Source organism: Podarcis filfolensis, assembly GCF_964270895.1.
Source record: "Podarcis filfolensis genome assembly, chromosome: 8".
NCBI lineage: Eukaryota > Metazoa > Chordata > Lepidosauria > Squamata > Lacertidae > Podarcis > Podarcis filfolensis.
This window is the reverse complement of record NC_139611.1, coordinates 54,785,444-54,797,884: the sequence shown is the minus strand read 5'-3', so window position 1 is coordinate 54,797,884 and position 12,441 is coordinate 54,785,444. Positions and strand designations below refer to the sequence as shown.

The 12,441-nt window shown below is 46.8% G+C and overlaps 1 protein-coding gene across 4 annotated transcripts in view; it reads left to right on the top strand.

Annotated features, from left to right (window-relative positions):
• The first annotated feature begins 2,100 nt into the window (after positions 1-2,100).
• DOK4 (docking protein 4) overlaps positions 2,101-12,441 on the top strand; it is a 57,278-nt gene continuing 46,937 nt past the window's right edge. The window contains exon 1 of one of the 4 annotated variants that reach the window (XM_083625334.1): positions 2,101-2,334. The gene's annotated coding sequence lies outside the window, so the exon portion shown is untranslated. Of the gene's footprint in view, positions 2,464-12,441 lie in introns of all 4 variants that reach the window. The other 3 variants (XM_083625332.1, XM_083625331.1, XM_083625333.1) reach the window with 3 other exon arrangements.

The window sequence follows — 12,441 nt, the reverse complement described above, 5'->3', positions numbered from 1 at the left end:
TAGTGGTTGAGAGCACATATTCCTTCGTGGGCAAACTTCTGGAAGCTGCATGTCAGTGGTAGGTGGGGCTTGAGGTAAAAGTGGGTGGGGCGATATTTATTTATTTATTTATTTATTTATTTATTTATTTATTGTGCTGCACACATTATTCTGTATGACTTTTACCTGTGTACAGTTGGGTACACATTGGACATGAAAAAGTCAAAGTGTTAATACACACTCATTCAGCATCATTTTATCGTCCATCAAGATGCATTATCGCAGTTCAAGGACACAGCCCAGCCATTGAAAAGCACTTCAAAAGGACACCAAGCAGGACCAGTTACTGGGTATCTAGACTGGGAACAGAGGCGCAGGTAGCGCTGTGGTCTAAACCACTGAGCCTAGGGCTTGCTGATCAGAAGGTCGGCGGTTCGAATCCCACAACGGGGTGAGCTCCCGTTGTTTGGTCCCTGCTCCTGCCAACCTAGCAGTTCAAAAGCACATCAAAGTGCAAGTAGATAAATAGGTACCACTCCAGCAGGAAGGTAAACGGCGTTTCTGTGTGCTGCTCTGGTTCGCCAGAAGCAGCTTAGTCATGATGGCCACATGACCCGGAAGCTGTACGCCGGCTCCCTCGGCCAATAAAGCGAGATGAGCGTCGAAACCCCAGAGTCATCCACGACTGAACCTAATGGTCAGGGGAACCTAATAGTCATAGAAGCCTGGATAGCTTCGTTTGGCCTCTGGAACAGAAGATCCTCTATACTTGCGTTAGAAAACTGATTCAAAACTGGTCATGGACATGAAGCTCACTGGGTGACCTCAGGCCACTTACTATCTCTCAGTCTAACCTACCCTGCAGGGTTGTTGTGAGGATAGAATGGGTGGAGACAAAACCATGTATGCTGCCCTTAGCTTATTTATACTTAATAAACGAAGTAGCTGGTTTAGGAGAGGTTTTGACTAGAGAGAGCAGAGTGTCTTGACAGATTGTGGGAAGTCGGGGCCACAGCCTGCTGGATTTTAATGTGTCTCAGGTGATAAATCAAGGTGTGTGGGGCGGAGTTCTGAAACAAATTCAGAACTCCACAGCTCAAATACCTGATTAAGCAAAATATCTTAAAGCAGATAAAATATCCAGGTACTTAACCAACCCTGGACCAAGCTGGAGGTCTACAGGGCTGGTGCTGACACAGCATCCTCCTCCACCTTCTTTTCAAGATAAGTTTTCTAGTCCAGAAATGGAGGCCAAGCAGGTATGCTTTTCCAGGGCACATCCTCTTTTTCAGGGGTAACGTTTGAGACAAACTGCATTTATTTGCTTTGAATAGCCATCATAGTGTCCTCTTTTTTGCTCCTCAAAATATGGTATGCTGCCTTGTGGGTGCTTGTATTGTCCTTATTTTTTTATTGTGAAATCGCTTTCAGATGCTTCAAAGGAAGGGGTTCATAAACAAATGTATGCACGAAGCAAAACAGTGCTGATTCCCAAATGCATGTGCTTACATGGAGGTAGAAGCAAATTCAACGCCAACTCTCCCAACTCTGATGATTTCACTGAGTTTAAAATGTCAAGCTGCACATGATCAGAGCTTACCACTCCCATACCTTGATTGCCAAACCGATTTTTAAAATTATTATTATTTTGCCCTAACATACCAGGAAGGCGAGAGCGGTCGCAGCACACGGCACAACAGTTGGAAGGTGGGTGGGGAGACGAAGCCGAGAAACGTTTAGCGGGGGCTTTGCCACTGAAGTCCTCCCCGTGGTCGTCTCAAAGCCGGTATCTCTCTGTGTGTGGTTAATAAGGCCAGGAGATTCAGGGTCTAAAATGACCGGACCCTGGGCCAATTTCTGCAAGCTGCGCAGCCCGTGCAGCGTTGCAAAGCCTCGTGGGACGGTGCAAGAGGCCCTTCCCGCGATGCCCCTGCCAGCCCCCTTCCTGATGCCCCCGGACTGCTCCCTGTTCAGAGAATCCTGCCCGAGCTCGGCTGGGCACCCCCTTCCCCGCTGCGCCCCCCCTTCCTCCTTCCCTCTCCTTTGGCGCAGGCTTTGGAGAGCACAGGAGGCGCGGCGAGGCCAGGCGAGGGGCCCTCCCTTCTCCTCCGGGGCTGAGTCTCGACGTGTCTGGGACAGATTAGAGGCGAGCTGCGGAGCCGGGCGAGGCGGCGGCGGCTGCAGGCGGCGAAGCAGCAGCGAGCGCACGCGCTGGCGCCGGGCTCGGCCGCTGCCCGCGCCCCTGAGCCAGGCCGGGCTTGCCACGCAGCGCGGGAGGAGGAGAGGCGCCCCGACTGCGCGCTCCGACGCCAGGACGCACCACTGCGGGGACGCACTCCCGGAGCAGGGGCGCAGGTAAGCGCGGAGCTGCGGCTGGCCAGCCTTTTTCCCCGCAAGGAAAGGTGAGGAGGGGGCCCGGGGTCTCCACCCCGTCGCCGTCTTGCCCCCTCTCCAAAGGATGCTGCTCGGAGTCTTCACGGAAAGGTGGGGTGCTGTTTTCTTGAGGGTGCATCCCACCCTCGCAGCCCGGATCCGGGACCTTCTAGCTCAGCTGCAAGCGATCGGAGGGATCGGTGATCCCCGAAGGGCTGGCAGGAGAGCCGCTCTACCTGGAAACCGCGCGCAAGGATGCGCGTAATTCTCAGAAATCCTCCGTGCGGGGCGCTCTGTGTGTGTTTTGACAGGACTATAAAAAACTGGTCACCCCCAGCCGCAAAACATAACATGCACCCCACCTCTCCATGCCTTGCTTTTCTATCTTCTGAAACCCATGTTTCCTCCAAGGAGATCAGAGCGACAGTCTAGCTTCAGAACAACCCTGTGAGGTGGGCCAGGCAGTGCCATGAATACCCAGCATGGTTCCCGCCCCCCGCGTAGACAGTGTCACTTTCCGAGTCCTATCATTTGTGAAAAAGGTATCCTGGCAACTTTAGTAGCATTGTTTGTTTGTTTCTTATTTCATTTATTTGAAAGCATTTCTAAACTGCTTGATTTTTTTTGAAACCTTGTAAGTGGTGTACAGAATGCAACATCAAAACAATATAGAGCTCTTTTTAAAAAAACAATACAGTATGATAAAAAACAGCTGGGGGAAATAAGAATTCAGGATTAGTTTATGGGTTTGGAGAAGGCTGGGCAAAAAATTATTTTTACAAGCTGTCTGAAGACATTTGAGGTGTAGAGTTTTGACACTTGAAATCTGTATTGTTAGGACCCACTTTATTTTTGTGATTGTTGTTTTAAACTGTTTTTGAAATTGTGTTGTAACCTGCCCTGGGACCTTAGGGTGAAGGGAAAATAATAACTAACAATAATAACAGCACCAACAGTAATGTATGGAAGTGGGAAGGGGCAATGGCATTAAAGGCTGTTTTTGAGTCATTGGTGTGATAATTTGTAGGGTGCGGTTCTATGAGTGAACTTTCCCCAGATGATCTAAGTGATTTTACAGGTCTACAGAGGTGCATACAGTGGTACCTCGGGTTACATACGCTTCAGGTTACAGACTCTGCTGACCCAGAAATAGTGCTTCAGGTTAAGAACTTTGCTTCAGGATAAGAACAGAAATCTTGCTCCGGCAGTGCGGCAGCAGCAGGAGGCCCCATTAGCTAAAGTGGTGCTTCAGGTTAAGAACAGTTTCAGGTTAAGAACAGACCTCCGGAACGAATTAAGTACTTAACCCGAGGTACCACTGTACTGTCTTTCCTTGTTGCAGAGGGGTGAAATAGGCCACTTTGCTGAACTAGGGACACAATGTAGATCCCCAAAGGGATCAAGTAACAATAAATGAACAGGAGTTAGGAAATAATGCTAAACCACATAGTTCCAGTTACAGATAGGTAGCCGTGTTGGTCTGCCATAGTCAAAACAAAATTTTTTTTTTCCTTCTAGTAGCACCTTAAAGACCAACTAAGTTAGTTGGTCTTTAAGGTGCTACTGGAAGGAAAAAAATTTTTTTGTTTAAACCACATAGTGTTTTCTTTTCAGTATGGAATAAATATGTTTTCAAGGTGGGCAGATGAACAGCCAAGTATCCATTTGCCCAGAGGCTTAGTATGGGCAGTAGACAAGGCAGATCAGCGCTGCTGCAACTTCTCATTATTTATTTAAAATATTTTTATATTGCCCTTTGTCCAATAGATTCCAGGGCGGTGAGCAACACAATAAAATATGCAATAAAACCATAGCATGAGCAATGTAATGTGAGACTACAGTTAAAATATACAACAGACAAAGCCATTACACATATTAAAATGTCTGAGAAGACGGTACTAACTAAAATATAATAATATAGGTGGCAGGCAAGTTGGAAAAGCAAAGGACACTTCTAATAAGAAAGGCGATTGGAGAAGAGCTTCAGCAGAATATCTCATGACACAGGCAGGCTTATTGTTCGTGTCCCTGCGGCCTAACACAGCAGAGCACATTTGGCTTATTTGTTGGCAGTGAGGGAGAAAACAGGAGTGGTAGGATTTTGCTTTGCTTTGAGTGTTTCTAGATGGGGGCTTAATTTGGAAACGGGACATTGGCAGCCTTAAAAAAAAGGTGCTGCTTTTTTCCTGAAAATGGTAAATGTGAATGAAAGAGAGAAAGAAATATGGACTGACATTTTGATGCCAACGACATCGTGCAAAAATCTTGCTTGCATGAGGAGCACCAATTGCTCAATGAGCACTAATATAGGTGTCCTTTATTTTTTCAGTATAGTTGCAGTCAGATTCAGATTTATTAGTAAGGTAAGCAAATACAGGCTGTAGCCAAACAGAAACACAGGAACATAAATGATACATATAAATCATACATAAAGATAAAAACGTGACCTATACAATAAATAAAACATGCTTTTTTTGAGGGGGTCTTATATCACAAAGGAGGCCACATGGCCTTTGTCTGAGCAGCTTTCACTGCAAATTTAGATGTATTAGACATTACCTGTCAGAAGCGGACAACAGATATTTAATCTTATCACTATCACTGCAGGTAGCAACCACCACTAAAAAGATCTCTAAATATTTTTGCCAGGGCAGTGCATACAGCTGACATTATAGCATATAGTGGATGATGTCTTCTACAGTGGTACCTCGGGTTAAGAACTTAATTCGTTCCGGAGGTCTGTTCTTAACCGGAAACTGTTCTTAACCTGAGGTACCACTTTAGCTAATGGGGCCTCCTGCTGCTGCCGTGCCGCCGCTGCCGTACGATTTCTGTTCTCATGCTGAAGCAAAGTTCTTAACCTGAGGTACTATTTCTGGGTTAGCAGAGTCTGTAACTTGAAGCGTAGGTAACCTGAAGTGTATATAACCCGAGGTACCACTGTATTGTATATGCAAAAGCACTGGTCCCTGGGAATTTTCTTGAACTGCTTCCAGAAAGTTAAACTATAGTCTGAAAACAATAGTACAGTAGTAGGCACTCTGAGTAGTGAGAACTGGAAGTTCTGCTTTTGCTTAAATCAATTTTATTTATTGGGTTGTATCCAGAGTTAGTCATACTCAGAATAGACCCACTGCAATTAATGGAGATGACTAACATAGGCCTATTCATGTTGGGCTGTCTTACTCTGAGTAAAAGTTAGAATCGCTGAATCATAGAATTGTCGAGTTGGAAAGGGACACATCTAGTCCAACCCTCTTCAAAGCAGGAACCGCAACTAAAGAATCCCTGACAACATTTACCCCCCTGGGGCTCTTCACATGCTTTGGAGGACAACTCCTATGTTGGAAGAAGATTCAGGACCAGTAAAAGGCAGTCTTTCTTCATGCAATGCATAGTTAAACTATGGAGCTCACTCCCGCAGGAGGTAGTGATAGCCACTAACTTGGATGGCTTTAAAGGAGGATTGGAAAGGTTCATGGAGATTCATGGAGAAGAGGGCTATTGATGGCTACTAGCCATGATGGACGCGGGTGGCGCTGTGGTCTAAACCACTGAGCCTAGGGCTTGCCGATCAGAAGGTCGGCGGTTCGAGTCCCACAATGGGGTGAGCTCCCGTTGTTTGGTCCCTGCTTCTGCCAACCTAGCAGTTTGAAAGCACATCAGAGTGCAAGTAGATAAATAGGTACCGCTCCGGCGGAAAGGTAAGCGGCGTTTCTGTGCGCTGCTCTAGTTCACCAGAAGCGGCTTAGTCATGGTGGCCACATGACCCAGAAAAACTGTCTGCAGGCAAACATCAGCTCCCTCGGCTAGTAAAGCGAGATGAGCGCGCAATCCCAGAGTCGTCCGCGACTGGACCTTAAGGTCAGGGGTTCCTTTACCTTTACCTTAGCCATGATGGATATGCTCTGCCTTCACAATCAGAAGCAGCAATGCTGCAAACCACAGTGACAGGGGGTGGGGAGGGCTCTTGTGCTCAAATCCTGCTTGTGGGCTTCTAGTTGAGCCATCTGGTTGGCCACTGTGAGAGCAGGATGCTGGACCTGATGGGCCATTAGCCTGATCCAACAGGCTCTTCTTAGGTTTCTTCCTGACTCTGTTGGCCCTGCTGGCTGGGCTTGTTGGGTGCTGCAGTTCAAAACATCAGGAGGGCATGAGGTTGGAGAAGGCTGGCCTGCCAGTTTTAAGTTTTAAGAACCGCTATTCAATGTTACGTCTTACCACCACCACCAGTCTTGCTTCCCCAAGATCGGCAAGAGCTGTAGGTTTGAGAAAATGCTGAAAGTTCTGCTTGGGGATCCCCGGCTGCTTCACTGAACTTCGTTTCCTGAGGAAGGTTCCTTGGGGAAAGGCTTGGCAGATGAAATTGATTAGACTTGTGTTATAGACGTGTTAATTGTCACTAATTGTTGCGTCCTCTGCAAAGCAAGCCAGGAAATCAGTGGCTCCTGCTGCCTTGCATTTTGCTCTGGATCAGGCCAATGTTTTATTGTTCTCTGTTTTGTGTTTGTTTGATTTTAGTGGCTTTAATTGTGTGTGAAATCTTTTTTGCCTTGTTGTTGGTACCATGGTGTACCAACAGGAGGCGACTGCCTTGCTGAACTTAAGCAGGTCTGGGTCTGGTCAGTGCCTGGGAATGCCTTGGGTTCCCTGATGGAAGAAAGGCCGGATATAAATGTAACTAAATAAGTATATTTTAAGGCACCTTGAAGACAAATAATGGAAAGTCAGTGTATATTGGTTTTTAGAACAAACAGTGGATCTGTGAAGCATCCCATATCAGCCGAAAAATAAGCCAATGGGCACCCATATTGCCCCAGGGCACCCCAGAATCTGTGTTATGAAGAGCTGAATTCTTTGACTTGCATGACTCATAGAAATTCAGTATATTTGCCGATTTTTGTCTTACTTTTTATAATTCTGCTGGGAAATCCTTTGAGATCTCCTGAGTGGCAGAATCCAGGTGTTTAGAAGAGGAGGGAAATGCGATTGTCCTTAAAATTGCAGGCTTCTGTGTTTCCTTCAGTCTTGATTCTTTCCATCTACAGTGTGTTTGGGGGGGGCGGAGGTGAGAGAGAGAGACAAAAAAAGATCCTTGTTTCAAAGCAAGCCCTAGAAGGACATAGATTAAATTCCTTTCCACTTTGGGAGCTGTTCATTCTATCTAAGGATGGTTCTGGAGAGATGGAGTCTGGTGTGGGGGGGCCTTCCGGAGTCCTACGGCTGTCTATTTTTCACCCCCAAAACACTGATAAGATCCCACTGGCATGGCAGGCTGGGGCTTTGCATCTGGAAGACAACGAAGTGGGTGTGCGGTGGTAGCTCAGATAAGATTGACAGAGCTGCTCTGGGAAAGGGAACAGGAGATCTGCTGGCTTTTACTATCCCAAAGATAACATCGCAGGGGAGTAAGGAAGAGGAATGTGCTGCCCTCCGGCAGAGATAGCAGGGCTGCTGGTGGGGAGCAGATAAGATAACCTCCTCCTTCTTTGCTTTGTCTTACAGAGTTATTTGTTAACCCCGCAGGACATCTCTGTGAGAGTGCTTGTTCTGAAAACAATGTAAGAATGTGTGTGTACACACAAACACAGAGACCTGTGGCTGCTTTTAGCTACAGGTGAAGAGGAAGCTCAGGTGAAGTCAAAGGCATCACACCCTCCTGCTCCTAGCAGAATATTTGGGGCTGGTTTTTAACCCCCCACCCCACCCCGGCTCATCTGCATTTTATTGCACAGTTAAACATGTAAGCCACCCTCTAGACATGTTGGTCCAAAGGGCAGAGTGATAAATCTTGCAATTTCTAACCTTTTTGGTTCATACTTTAAAATCAAAGTAATGTGAATAACGTTGTGTTTTAATTGTTGTAACCCTCCCTGGGGAGCTTAGGGTGGAGGGCAAGTAATTAATCATAATTATAATAGGTTTGAGCAATGCCCCCCAATATCTTCCACCCCAAATCACCAGCTATCAGGCTTTTGTTACACATGCATTTATGTGTCATGTAGGTACGCCCTCGTAATTAGAATGCCCTGGACTAGTTTTGGACCAAATTTCTGAGTGGTGCAAAACTAGCTTTATCATTGGTAGGGGGCATTCAATGTGCCCCAGTTTCAGGGAGAGATGTACAAATGCCCAGTGCTTTGTTTTGGGGTGGGTTGTTTGTTTGTTTGTTTTTGTAATAATGTGAGTGTCTTGGACAACATACGTACCTAATTTCAAGGCTCCAATAACTATGGCATAGTTATTTGTGCCTGTGACACTCTCCCCTTCTCCAAGGGAAGCTGCTTGCCTGAGCCAGAGCAGAGCATATGCAGAGCCAATCCTGCTTATCTTTGGCTGGAGAAGTGCTTCATGTGCCCTCAGAGCATTCTCCCTGGGATATGTTTTTGCCAACTGGCTGTGAGACCATCGTGCGATGGCACGCAAGGGGGAAAGAGCCCTTCGGACGAGGATCTTTCCCAGGATAGGCAGTGTTGTAGCTGTAGCCTCTGCTTGCTGGGTTTGAGAAGGGCACTGTGGCCTGTGGGGGGCCACCTGGGCAGTGTTTGAATGGACGGGTTGGTTGCTGGGCATCAAGAGCACATAGTTAAACTATGGAACTCCCTCCCACAGGAGGGGTCTATGGCCACCAACTGTAGTGGCTTTAAAAGAGGGTTGACAAACTCATGGAGGAGATGGCTGTCATTGGCTACTAGCTATGGTGGCTATGCTTTGCCTCCACAACTGGAAGCAGCTTCTGAGTACTAGTTGCTAGGAACTGCAGGAAGGAATTGTGCATTTGTGTTCAGGTCTTGCTTGCTGGTTTCCTGCAGGCCTCTGGATCACCAGTGTGAGACCAGGATGCTCAACTAGATGGGCCTCTGGCCTAATCCATCAGCCTCTTTTTGTGTTCTTATGTTAAGAGCTGATAGAACAGTTGCGGGCAAAATATATATTTAATTTACACAAACTACAGTGGTACTTCTGGTTGCGAACGGGATCCGTTCCGGAGCCCTGTTCGCAACATGAGCAGAACGCAACCCGCGTCTGTGCGTGCACAGGTCGCGATTCGCCGCTTCTGCGCATGCGTGTGACATCATTTTGAGCATCTGTGCATGCGCGAGCGGCGAAACCTGGAAGGAACCCTTTCCGGTACTTCCAGGTCGCCACAGGACGCAACCTGAAAAGACGTAACCTGAACCGAATGTAACAAGAGGTATGACTATAACATTGTTAGCCTAGCATCACCACTACTCTGAACCATGCTCCCAGTTGAAATCAGGTGGGCACCTACAATTGTGATATTTCCTTGACTGCTGAAAACATTTTGCCAAGCATTTTCAGAGAATTAATTTGATTCACTGTTGGTCCTTTTGTTCTGTCTATTGTGGTTTTATAATTTTATGATGCTCTCATGATTTTATTATACACCACCATGAAATTGTTTTGTTGTTTTTGAGTTTGTTGTTTATAAACCTGTCCATTTGTAGAGGTATATTGTACTGGGTGTTGTCCCGGAGCATCAAATTTCCTGGTGCTCCGGCCTCATCTAGGCACCTTTCTTGGAGCAAGAGAGATGCTGCTTCAATTTCTGGGTACCTTTTTTGATCACATGGGTTATGGCCACAAACGTAAGTGATGGTTGTTGAGATTAATGCTTGCACTCTGGACTGCTGCTCCTCTTGGCTGGTAAACACTAGCAGGGAGGGAACAGCTGGCTGACAGGGGGATGGTTCCTCAGGGTTTGTTTTTTAACCCCCATGCCGTTTAACATCTACAAGAAACCACTGAGTCGGGTCACCCAGAGTTTTGGAGTTTGTTTTCTTGCCTCAGTAATGGACTGGATAAGAGCCAATAAACTGAATCTCAATCCAGATAAGACTGAGACACTGTTAGTGAGTGGTTCCCTAGACCGGAAGGCTGGGAGGTTGCCTGCTTTTGATGGGGCTACACTTCCTCTGAAGGATGGGATACATAGCTTGGGGAAACTCCTGGATCCTTTGCTGTCACTTGAGGCTTAGGTGGTCTTGGTGGTGCTGAGTGCCTTCCATCAGCTTCAGCTGGTGGCCCACCTGAATGTACATATTTATGGAAGATGGGGCTATCAGTAGCTACTAGTTATGATGACCTCAAGGATCAAAGACTGCTGCGCAGGGTGTGTTTGTGTGGTGTGCAGGTAAACAGCAGGCGGGATTGCACAGAGAACTGGTTGGGTGCTAGTAGCAGGATGCTAAGCCAGGAGGACATTTTGGAGGTGGTTTCCAAATGCACGAAAATGAGGGTCAATGGAAAAGAGATTGCAACCACTGTGCTCCTCCCCCAGCCCTGCAGCTGCTAAGAGCTAAGCTATGGTTTGGTGTAGTGTGTCACTTGAACTCAGGCTCATGGTTTGTTTCCTCCAGACAAACACCATGAGGTGTAAACTCAAGAACAAACCTTGGTTACAGCTCAACAGTTTTGACTGTAGGCAGACAAACCACGAGCCGAGTTCAGAGGGCATGCTAAGCCAAACCATGGGCTTAGCTCATCTTAGTGCAGTGGAAGCACTAAGGGGCAGGAGCAAAGCAGCCGCAGTCGCCTCCTCAAGAACTTTCATGCTCAACATGTTCATGCTAAACCATTAAGGCTAGTCTACCCATGAGGTTTGGTGAGGTAGTTGTCTCTAGTGGCAAACGTCTCGGGCTGCCCCTGTAAACCATAGCTTGGTTTACTATTACATGACTGCCAGCCATGTGTCTGATCCGACAGGGCTTATGTCTTACATGCACTTGTAAGTGACCTGAGTTTCTTATTTATATATAAGCAAAGCAGCCTAAGAATCGGGGAGCATGTAGTTTTAGCTAACATGGAGCACGATAGTGTGAAGTTAATGTAAAGTCCTGAAATAAAAAAGAAAATGGTATTCCAGATTATTTATTTAATAGACCATTGTTATGCCTGTTCAGCATATGATAAGACATGGAAGTGGGAGCACGGTGGTTCCTTCGGCTGGAAAAGCAGAGCATATAATATATAGATATAGATTATATAAATAAATCTTGGTCTAGCCCGAGGAGAAGGTGACCCTTAGAAGGTACACCTGACACTTCGTTTAACTCCTGTTCCTTTCAAGAGACCTTCCTGATTAATTTTGCGCTGTTCCCGACACAGCATCAGATTACAGAACTGTACACAAAACGTGTTCCAAAGCTGGATTTTTGCACCAGACCAACCCCTTGTGGGGGATGTAGTTTTAAGGGAGACCCGAGAATCCCAGCCATGACCCTGAGGTCAACCTAGGACAGACATCTCTGGATGCAGGCTTAGAGGGAAGCCTGATATTTGTGTGTGTGTGTTGTGTCTGTGTATTTTGTCCTGGAGTCTGCAGGCAAAGAGAGGAGTGTTTGGCTTTGGAGTGAATCTGTTAGTTTTTGTACGATTATTGCCGCATGAATTATTTAACTTGGAGACTCTGCAACTCATTGTACGAAAAGAGGCTCCAGCTGGGCTGACGCCTTTGGTGTGTTGATGGAGGCGGCATAGAAAATCACACAAGGGGGCGGAGAGGTGATTGTTTTCAGGCAGGGTGTGTGGAATTGCTCTCTGACTCCTAAAGAGACTTTGGTTCAGAGAAGATCAGAGCAGCGTGGGGAGGGTGAAGCAGCGGGATGGAGGGAGCCTGAGTTTGTTCTCAGAATGCATCAATTCAAGGTCATCTGCTGGAACTGAGAGGCAGCGGGTTTCTCCAAGGGAGCCCTTGGCTGGAGTCTCTGGGATTTGCGAGGGGAAGCTTCCTGCTTCTGAGGCTGGGATTTGATCTAGTGATCTACTCGGGAGAGGCTTGAGTTCTTATAGATTCATAGAATTGTGGAGTTGGGAGGGACCTCAAGAGCCATCTAGTCCAACCTTCTTCAGTGTTTTCAGTCTTCTGCGAGCCAGCCAGCTGTGCCCTTTTCCAAGATGCTCCATTACATTATCCCCCCACCCACCCAGCTTTCAGTTCCCTACCCCTAGCTGGCACTCAGTTATCTGTTTCCTCTGAGCATACAGTATCCTCACTGGCCTGTTTTATGGCCTCTTTAGGTTTGTTTCCTGAAGGGCTATTTTAAATTTTATTTAATGCATGCAAAT